This window comes from Fringilla coelebs (genome assembly GCF_963513975.1).
Source record: "Fringilla coelebs genome assembly, chromosome: 24".
Taxonomy (NCBI): Eukaryota; Metazoa; Chordata; class Aves; order Passeriformes; family Fringillidae; genus Fringilla; species Fringilla coelebs.
This window is the reverse complement of record NC_140050.1, coordinates 2,437,192-2,447,797: the sequence shown is the minus strand read 5'-3', so window position 1 is coordinate 2,447,797 and position 10,606 is coordinate 2,437,192. Positions and strand designations below refer to the sequence as shown.

Genomic DNA, 10,606 nt, shown 5'->3' with positions numbered 1-10,606 from the left:
GGGAGCGGCAAGACGGGGTTCCCGCTGCCGCCGGGGCTTTTGCACAGCCGCAGGCTGCCGCGCCGGGCGGTGTCCGTCGGTCGCCGTGTCCGTCTGTCCCGCTGTGGGGCCGCGCCGGGCGGTGTCCGTCGGTCGCCGTGTCCCTCTGTCCCGCTGTGGGGCCGCGCCGGGCGGTGTCCGTCGGTCGCCGTGTCCCTCTGTCCCGCTGTGGGGCCGCGCCGGGCGGTGTCCGTCGGTCGCCGTGTCCCTCTGTCCCGCTGTGGGGCCGCGCCGGGCGGTGTCCGTCGGTCGCCGTGTCCGTCTGTCCCGCTGTGGGGCCGCGCTGGGCCGAGCCCCCCGGGGCTGGGGGCGGGGACGGCGCGGGGGCGGGCCCTGGGCTGAGGGCGGAGCAAGGAGGTAAGGGCGGGGCCCGGCCGTCGGGGCGGGGCTGAGGGAGGGCGGGGTTTGCCGCAGGGCCGCTATTGGCCGTCGGCAGCTGCCAGCGGGGTCGCGTTGTGACGCTAGCGGGTTACCCGCAGTCCATTGGACGCTCGGGAACTGCGTCAGCGCGGTACGGGCGGGGATTGGAGGGCAGGCGCGGGGGGGCGGGGCCCGGCGGCCGCCGCAGCCGGCGCTGGGGCGGCGCGCGCCGCGCTGAGGGGCCGCGGGCGCCGGGAGCGCAGGTACCGGACGGGGGGGCGGCCGGGCCGGCCCCGCGCCGCGCCCACCGGCCCGGGCAGCGCTCCGGCGCGGGGCTGCGGCTGCGGCGGCGGGAGCGGCGTCCCGGCCGGGCCGGGCCGAGGCGGGCGGGCCCGGGAGCCCTGACAGCCCTCCCGGTGGCCCCGCCGAGGGGTGGCCCCGGTGTGCGGCGCCGCTCGTGCTTGGGAGCCGGAGCCGCGCAGCAGGTCTCGGGGCCTCTTCCCCGGAGCGGCTGCCGCCGGTCCCGCTACCCGCACGGGCCCGTGCGAGACGCTGCCGCCGGTACGGACTGCGCCGTGTTCGCTGTGCGGGGCCCCCGCGCCTGAGCCGCGGCCCTTCCCGGCCGGGCCGGGCAGGGCTGGGCGGGCCTGGGCCGGGCTGGGCTGGGCTGCCACTGTCCCCCGGGAGCGCCGGGGCTGTCGCGTACAAACATCACCAGGGACAGAAGTGCCCGAGGTTTTGGAACCAATGTTTCTTCATTAGATTCTTCTTCCCTGAGTATAAGCAGTGATTAGGAAAAGTTTCCTTTGCTTCTGGGCTCCTTTTTTTTTTTTCCACATGTTGGGAGCGTTCTGGTGCCTGTTTTGCCTCCCGAGCACACAGACACGCTGCCTCGTGTGCAGAGATTTCCCAAGAGACTGAGCTCGGTGTCACAGCACAGCTGAAGAAGTTGCTGCAGTCCCGTGCTGGTGCAGCAGCTGCTTTCCTCTGTGGTGTAAGCCTAGGGTTTGTGATGGACTTTTCATAAAATGGCAATCTTTAACTTGCTGTCTCATTTAAACTCAGGTTTTTTGAGCTGACTGTGACAGGCCAGAACTGCTGCTTTGTGGGATTTATCCAAGGGACAAGCCTGCGACTCTTGTACAGGAAGGTTATTGCGACATAGGAGGTGTTTTTGTTGCAGTCTCAAACACTTGCTCTTGTTGTATCTAGATCTGGTGGGGGACCACCAAGATTACAAACCAAAGCACCGTGCAGTGGTCTTGGAGGCTTCTGGAGTGTGCAGTTGCTTGCATGTAGTGCCCTCAGAAATGGTGCCACCAAGGTGTGGGGTGATACATCTGCACTGCATGGTGCTGCTGGACCAAGGAGAGTTTAGGCTGTTGTCCTATTGGAGGAGCTGTGCAGAGCTCAAATTTTGCAGGCAGGCAGGTGAGGTGGTGTGTGTTGGGGATGATGATGGTGAGCTGGAAGCGTCAGGGTTATCCAAAGCAGCTCGAGTTCTTTATTCTGTTTGTTTGTATTCAGTATTCTGTCCCTGACCTGATCTGTGTGATGAAGCTCTGTCAGTGGGGATGTGATTCCCATCCCACCTTGTGTCCTTTATTTGCTCATCCCTAAGGGTCTGTTTCTGTCCCTCTCTTAACCCTCTCTATTACCAGCCCTTCATTTTCCTTGGCAGTCTCATTCTCTTGCTCGACTCTCTTTCCAAGAAGCATTTATCTCCGTGTCTTTCCCTTCTGATGCAGTTTCTAGCACTTTCTTGACCTTTTTCCAGGTTCTTGTTGAGATGGCCTGTGATATCACTGTGGTCAGCCAGCTGCATTGGCTGTGGCTGGTCCTGCTCGTGGGGACATAAAACCCTGCTTGGCTGCCACTCACATGTGCACACTATAATCCTTTGAGCAGCTGGACCTTAGTCTTGGCTTTCCAAAGCTAAAGTGTTTGAACACTTTTCTGCATTCCCAAAGGATTATGCAGGGGAGTGCTTGGAGGCTGGAAGTGCCCTGGTTTTTCAGGTATGTTTGAAGATGTGATGGTGTGTCACCCACAGAAACAGAGGCTGAAAGGGAAGGGAGCTGGGACTCTAAAATGCCTTTGTCACATGCACCGTGACAGTGAATTTAATAATTCCAGTTGAGGACAGAAGTCTCGTTCCCCCAAGCACACACTGGGGAGCGTTGCAGGCAGCCTGCATCAGTAGGGAGCTCTAAAGTGCCCAGAGCAGAGCAGGTGGCACAGGGAATGGCCAAGGGCGAACTAATGTGTAGTTCATGGACACTCCATACTAGCTGTATAGCTGGGGGTGTCTGTGTGGGGTTAGCTGATCAGCACCACTGCCTAAGTGGAAACAGAAATGGCAACTAGCATTCCTTGTTTTGGATGTGTTTGCTCTTTTTTGCTGTGGATTGCACAGAGGCTGCAGGGTGAGGTCATGCTGTGCTGGACGCCAAGAGGCCCATGCAGATGAGCAGAGCTGTAGTGTACTGACTGTGAGCAGCTTCCCACAGAGTTCTTGCCTTCCTGGATGCTGGGAGAGGGCCTCTCCTCTTCTAGCTGATTGATGCTGGGCCTGCATCAAGCAAGTGTAGCACACCATGTTTCCCTAGGAGGAAGTAAGCTCTGTTTTCTTGAAACAGCATGACCAAAATCAAGTCAAAATGCATCTATGGCAAGCTGAGCCTGGATATGGGCTCTGAGACTCTGCGAGTCTGAGGGACCTTTGCAAGTCCTCAGGATAGGACTTTGTAGTACTTCTGCAGGTAGAGGCACAAAGCAAAATTGGCATTTGGGGACTTGTTTAAAATATCTTGGTTTTTCACACTAAGAACACAGAAGCTTTTCTTAGGAAACGAAGGGAGGAATCCAGCATTGTGAACTATAAACTACACGATGAGTTTATTTTTTTCTCCGCTTGCCTTTGACTTAGCTTTGGATATTTGGAGATTTCAGAGTTTCTCCTTCCAAACTATTTTTTTTTCCCTCTAGACTGAAGTTTGAGCTGGTGTATCTCTTCTCTCTCCCAGTCTAATTTACTCTGGTTAACTTATGCTTCTGCCTGCTCTTAACTCTATCCTTTCCCACAATAGAGAAGTGGTCTCGGTTACTGACTCTTGTCCTCTTGGAAGCACTCTGGGCATGTCTCAGTGAGTGACACCTGGGCACACAAGCTATGAGGTAAACTAAGCCCTGGGACTCTCCTGTGAAGGAAATGAGCGCAGCACCAAGCCAGGGTAGGCGAGTGGGTCTCCATGAAGTCTGTACGTCAGCGTTCTCGGGGTGGTAAAGTGACGCATTCATCTGTGCTGAGGCTTATCAAGTGTGGCTTATCACATCCATGGCTTATCAGCACAGTTCATGTCATGCATGTAAGCAGCAGGATCTCCACCTCTCCAGTCCTGGTCTTGCTCTCTCTCCACCTCCAGCTGTAGCAGCTGTTCCCTGGAACCTGTGTCTTTGTGCTATCTTTTTTGTAAGTAGACCAGCTCAGCTGTAACTCATTGTAGCAGCAATGCAGCTCAGCTGGGAGATGGGGTTCCCCACTGCAGCTGGTTTGGGAGAGCTTTTGGTGGCTCATCTTGCTGGGTGAAAACAGGCAAGTCACTACTGAGTGTCTCAGGGCCTTGTATACCTTTCCTGGGGGTGGAATGTGCCTCTCTTGCTGTGCAGTTACAACCTGTGAGAGCCTTAAGCACTGAAGGTAAAGTGCAGAATGACAAAATCCTGAAAGCAGGATTTTGTCTGGCATATCTGGCAGGACTGTTGGCATGTCCTGAGGCATGGACTGAACCCTGTGCATCCTCCAGTGAAGGGAGCAGCCCAACAGGAATTGTACTGACCTGCAGCTCTTCCTACCCATCTGCCTTGCAAAATACCTTTCCTGCCCAGGCTCTCTAGGACAGTGTTACAGTTTGGAATCTGTCATTTGCCCCTATTTCAATTAGGTAGGTGTCTGTAAGTTTTATTCCAGATTTTATGTAGCAATTCTAACTAAATTTTTTAATTCCTGATAGAACCTGGGATGATTGTGTGTAGTTAACCTCAAGGACAGAAGTGCTGTAAGTGCTGTTGCAATTTTAATCAGTTGTCACAAAATTAGTGATCAAAGCTGAAGGAAACATTCTCCTCCAGTTCCTAAAAAGAGGAAACAAGGGACAGGGAGCAGCACTGGCTCAGGAAATAAAAGTACAAACAAATCAAACTTACCTTCTAAAGCACTTTTCTGCAAACAGGAGAATGCACCAAGCTCGTGTAGTCTTGGCTTGAACAGGGATTTCTTTGTTTGAAGCTTTGAGAGCTTTAGTTCTTTTCAGCTGAAAGCATTTTGGGGTTAGATTTGAGAGTGGTGAGAGGGGAAAGGTAAACTTCAATTCTGGACTGTTTTCAATTTATTTCTTCCCAGTTTTTCTTGTACTTCCCTGCAGACAAATCAGACAAGGCCTGTGTCCAGAAGAACTAGAAATGCAGCCTAAGCAAAACATTGCAAACTGAACTGAGAGAGTTTTGCAGCACAGATACCAATTACGAAGTTTCACTTGAGGATTGAGGAGGGAATCTGTAGCAGTAAGGAGTGGGCAGAAGGGAGGCACTGGTGCCATTGCCTGGGATCTGTGACTCCTTCTCTCTGGCTGACCATGGCGATGCTCTCAGTGGGTGTCTGCTCTGGAGCTCTCCAGAGCGGGGTGGTGAGTCACAGGCTGCTTGTGGTGCTGCCTTTGCTGGAAAGCTCTTTGAAAGCTGAACGTCCTGAAGAGATTTGTGATATGTCTAGGTTGAAAAATATAAATAGTGAAGTTAAATTCCAGATCAAATGTCTGTTGGGATCTGAGTGTGCTGCCTGGCTTCGTGCAGTGGTTGCGCACCAGCCGCACTGCCCTGAGCATCGAGGCAGGCAGGGCTGCGGTGGGCTTTGCTGGTGCTTTGTTCCAGCTCAGTTCATCTCCAAGCAGAGTGCTGTTATTTGTACAGCAGTGTAAATGATGCTTTATAAATCAAGAAGGAAAACTCTGGGGAGAATGCAAGTTCTTTCTGACCTGGGCTTCCCAATCCTGAAATAATATGTTGCATCCTCCTGAGTCGTGCCGTTTGAGGGACTGACCAGTTCTGTGGTGTGTGGGCGCTGCACTCTTGATCTGGTGCATGTGTTAGTGCTACACTAAAATTCTCTTTCCTGAGGTATTACGCACAGCTGGAAAATCCATTTGTTCTGAGCAAACTGCAACTGCCTGGCAAGTTACTGTGCAGGACTGGGGAGCACTTGAGCTTTGACCTTGCTGCAGAGGCTGCCTCTGTTTAAAGAGGAGCTTGCTGAAGCAGTGGAGCTGGGAAGCAGAAGTGTCTGCTGCTGGTGTTTTGTAAAGCACGTGGGTGCAGAGAGATGTGAGAGGCCACACAGCTATGGTCCCTTCAGCAGGGCAGGGCTGTGCTTGTGTCTGGTGAGCTGGCTGTTGTCCCCAGTGATGGACAGCACTCTGCAAGAATTGTTTTGTAGGTATGAGGATACATTTTTTCCACCCTGATTCATGGTTTCAGGTTCAAGTCTTTCTAATGCATCTTTCTTTCCCTGGAAAGAGTGATAAAATGCAGAGGGAGGTGGGTGCAGAGACTGCAGTTGCATTCTGTAGTGAGTTGTGCTGCTGTTGATCTTTAAAAGCTGATGTTTTTTGAATCCTCAGAGGAGTCACAGGTGTTCCTCATGCCCCAGCTGGTTTTTGGTTGTTCCCTTATGAAACTTGTTATTAAAATTACTGAATTTTGTTTGGAGATACCCTCTGCAAAGAATTTTCTTCTAATGCTGCAATTCGTTTTTCCAGATGTTGGTAATTAAAGTGCAGTAAACTTTCCTTTCATACAGCCTTGTGGCAGATAGCAAGTCTCAAAAGAGCTGAGATAACTTTCTTCATTTTGGCATTCCAGCTGTAGCATACAGCCTCATTGTTTCCAAGCACAGCAAGAAAAAAATCATCCTCTAAGCTTCTTCTTTTTATACTTTTTTTTTTCTCAAAATCTAAGCTTGAACCTTTTGCTTCTTTTTGAATATTGAGTAACTTTATTAGGCAATGAGGAAAACTTGTTTGAAAAACAGTGGGTGAACAACATGACAGGTACCCTGAAATGAAGGCAGCTCTGCTGTGTCACAGTTCTGGTGTGTCCACATGAGACCCATGCCTTTGGCCTTGTTTAAAAGTTGGGGTTCTCATCTGCTGGGAGTCCTGCCAAGACCCACAGGAGCTGTGCCTCAGGAGCTTCATCTTTGCCAGCCAATAGTTTTCCGTTGCTTCAAGACATGGAGATGAAGTGAAACTACTGCAGATGTTAATCCAATATACTGAAGTTTTGAAAAGGAGGGATGTGTGTGGATGTTGGCTTTGGAAAACAGCAATTATTGATCACCAAGGCTTGCTGCAGTATTTTGCTTTGGGAATAGAACTCAGATGCTGGCAATGTGTCTCCTTGGAAAAAATGGAAGTGGAAGACCATCTCTTCATCTGTGTCTGCAAACCCATTTGACATAATACAAATAATCAAGACTTCAGAGAGCTTCTAGAATATATCTAAATAGTTTCTGGATATAGAGAAGTTATGATTGCTTGTCCCCAGCAGCAACAGCTAGTGAGTGAAGCCTTGAGTTACCAATGACTGCTGCTGAGCTGTGTGTTTGAAATAGCGGAGAGACAGCCCAGGCAAGTGGTCATGTACAAATGTGGTCATGTACAGATGTGACAAACACAGGAGTCCAGAAAAGGTATGTCCTCTAAGCTTCTGGCCTCCTCCTGAGTGTTACAGGGTTAGACTTGGAGCATTTGTTTTTAAATTCTGCTCCAGGGATGAGGCAGGTGAGCCTCTGGAGTCAGCCCAAAGCTTTTGCTGTTAGAGGTGTAGGAGGAGTTTCCCGGTGTGAAGTTTTATCAGAAGGTTCTCAAGCTCCCAGAATGTTGTGCCTTACTTATTTTTTTCCGTTGCTTTTTGGGATTTGGTTTGAGCCCGGGGTCAGGGCCGTCCCCTGGCTCTGACTCACAGCATTGCTCCATTGGCATCCTCTGAAGAGCAAGTTATGGCTGAAGTTTTTACAGCATCTCCTTTAGCTGAAACTGCCAACCGAGTGTTGCGGGCGGGGCAGAAATAGAGAAGCTCCCGGGGAGTGAAATGCTTTCCCATGTGTTATTTACCAAATGTTAAGATGTTTTAGAAGCTGTTGCTTGAGATGGCATCAGATCTTTTATTGAATATTGAGGCATATGCCATAAAATGCTGTGTCACTTTTTTCACTGGAGAAGGCTCCTTACAACCTGACTTTAGGGCTGTTGTATTCAGGTGACTTCTGAGCACAGGACTAATGAGATTTCTTCCCAGGCCCTGAGCAATGGGAAGAGTTGCTGATGGGTCAACTGGGGGCAGATCCTGAGCTGGCTTTTTGAGTACTTTTAAGGTGTTACATAGAAGACCTGCCAGGTAACTTTGGGGAGTCAGTTGATATATAAAATAGTGTATTTTTAATAAAGAACAAAATAATACTGTGGCTTTCAACCTTCAGCAGAAAGTATGTTTAAACAAACAAAACTGAAAACAAAGTTGGGACTGGTTCTTTGGGGGGTGGAGGGGGATGGTTTGGGGTTTTTTGTTTTGTTTTGTTTTTTCTTGTTGTTGGGTTGGTTTTGTTTTGTTTGGTTTGTTTTGTTTTTCTTTAGATTAATCCACTTACACAACCTTTTAACAGTAGCAGGGAACACTTGGGGCCACTGATCCCATCTGTGTGTATCTCTGGTGGCAGTGCCTTAGGTGTATGATCACTTGGGTGTGAGGGTGAAGATGCCAGATGTGGAGAAGGGGATACTCTGCCACTAACCCAGAGCACAGAGGCTACAGGTACACTGGTGAGGCTCTTGCCTCAGTAGGCAGAAGTGGTGCTGGAGGATGTACTGCACAGCTGGGACTGAACCTGGGCCATGGGAAGATGTGCATTAGCTGTATGAGGTGGGGTATGTGATAGCAGTGTGCAGCAAGCAATTCTTTGTGCAGTCTCCCTTGAGATGGAGAGAGATGTTCAGATGGTTGTAGGGCCCAGGATTTGGGAAATCCAGTTTTTGTGGGGAAAAAGAAAGCACTGATCTTAGGAAATGCCATTTAGCAACTGAAAATCTTCAGTTCACTGGTGACATTTGCAGGATCATAAGATTAGAAAACAGTGTCTGTGTGCCCAAAGTGGCTGAAAGGGCTTTGGAAATCAGGCTGGGAAGCTTTGCACCCAGGCTTAAATGCCAGCTCATGTGAGCAGGGGTCGGAGTTCTGATTTGACATCAGTGAATAGGTTACCTGCTAAAAATAAAAAAGTCCTTGTGTACAGATGGGTGGGTTATGTTGGCTGCACGACTTGGTTATCTCTGTGATACCATGGGTGAGGGGCCAGGTCTCAGTTCCAGCAATCAGGGAAATGGGTTGCTCAGTGAGAGGAACAGACCCGGCCTCTGGCAGCCTCACCTGTTGGGTGTTCTTTGGTGGAGAGGTCCCAGGGAAGCCAGTCTGTTCAGGAGCCCGTGTGTACACTCTGTGCCCAGAGCAGGGGGAGCTGGCTCTGGTTCCAGTTTGCTCTGGATCCTGTCAAAGCCACAGGATTGCTCCAAGGCTTTAGACTGGTTGGGGTATTCATTAGTGAACAGGCCACAACCTGCGCCTGGCAGTCCTCATTAGTGCCATAATTTGGCAAAAGCCTTTCCTGTTGTCATTATCATCTTGACTGTGCTTTTCTCTTTGTGGCTTTGATCCAGATGTTCATCTCATGGGCTGTGGTTTCCCTGTCTGGGAGAAATAACTGTTTCGTCCATCTTCAAAGTCCAAATATGGAGAACAGAGCAGGGGGACCTTTTAGCTCCTTGACTCCTGCTTACTTCTGCTGGGCACATCTCCTGCATGGAGAGCACTGGATCAACCTGACCTCTGCAGTCTTTTGAGGGGGTTTTGCCCACCTCATTGCTCTTTGGATGATACAGACTGGATTACCTATCTCATTGCAGCGCATGAGGACTGACAAGGGAGAGTGTCTTACAAGCATGTTTCACTTAAGCCATGGAGCTGGATCTTGCACCAGCAGCCTGGTCTCTGCCTTGGGCAGTGACGGAGCACAAGCTGCTCTTCAAGGAACTGGCTCGTTTTGCTGCACATGTTAGAGTTTTGGAATTCTAGTGCAGAATTCACTCTTCTGAGACAGCTTTCCACAGACAGTTTGGGGTTTTTTCAGTTTGAGTAATTACCTACAAACTCAGCCCTTTATGTTCTGGATCTGCTCAGAAGCTGAGGATGCAAAATGTTTTTGAGAAGATCCTTCCCATTTATTTGCTAATGTCTCACTATGGCAGCAGAGGGGATGTTGATAATGAACCTAGTGTCTCTGAGACTTTTAAAAAAATGTGTGCAAGAAATGTATCCCCAAGGAATGGGCTCAGAAAACACAGGTGCTTAGAAAAAAACCAGTGCGTGGTTCAAACCAGCTGTTTGGGTCTTGTTTCTCACACTGAGATTTTGATGTTTCTGCTGTAAACAGAGCTGGTGAAGGGGCTGGAACACAAATCTGATGATGAGTGACTGAGGGAGCTGGCTGTTCAGAAAAGGAAGTTCAGGAGGGACCTTCTTGCTCACTAAAACTCCCTGAAAGGAGAGTTCAGCCAGGTGGGGGTCAGTCAGGAAACAAATGACAAGAAGAGAGGAAACAACCTCAAATTGTACTGGAGAGGTTTAGCCTGAAAAAAATTCCTTCATGGAATGGGTGGTCAGGCACTGGCACAGGCTGCCCAGGGCAGTGATGGAGTCACCATCCCTGCAGGGATTTAAAAACTGTGGATGTGGCACTTGGGGACATGGGTTCGTGGTGGGCTTGGCAGTGCTGGGGGGGCAGTTGGACTAGATGATCTCAAAGGCTGTTTCCAACCTGAACGATTCTGTGAACACTGGGTTTGGGTTGGATGTGCTGTTGACAATTGTGAGAGGAAGGCTGTGTGTTGATGAGCTGATCCTTCAGGGATCAGGAAAAGGGACTGACTTGGCTGTACACCATGGTTCATGTTCCACTGGGTATGGGACTGGGACCCGAGTGCACTGCAGATGTTGTCTTTGGATTTCCGTTACTTCTTTACTAACCATGAAAATCTTGCTGCTTTTCCTTCGTATTTGCTGAATGGTATGAGTCAGATACTAAAGCAGTGACTTCAGGTTC

The 10,606-nt window shown here is 50.2% G+C and overlaps 1 protein-coding gene across 2 annotated transcripts in view; it reads left to right on the top strand.

The window, feature by feature from the left end:
• Positions 1–599: 599 nt before the first annotated feature.
• MARCHF2 (membrane associated ring-CH-type finger 2) overlaps positions 600–10,606 on the top strand; it is a 32,986-nt gene continuing 22,979 nt past the window's right edge. The window contains exon 1 of one of the 2 annotated variants that reach the window (XM_084221317.1): positions 600–662. The gene's annotated coding sequence lies outside the window, so the exon portion shown is untranslated. Of the gene's footprint in view, positions 663–827; positions 961–10,606 lie in introns of those variants that run through there. The other variant, XM_084221318.1, reaches the window with a different exon arrangement.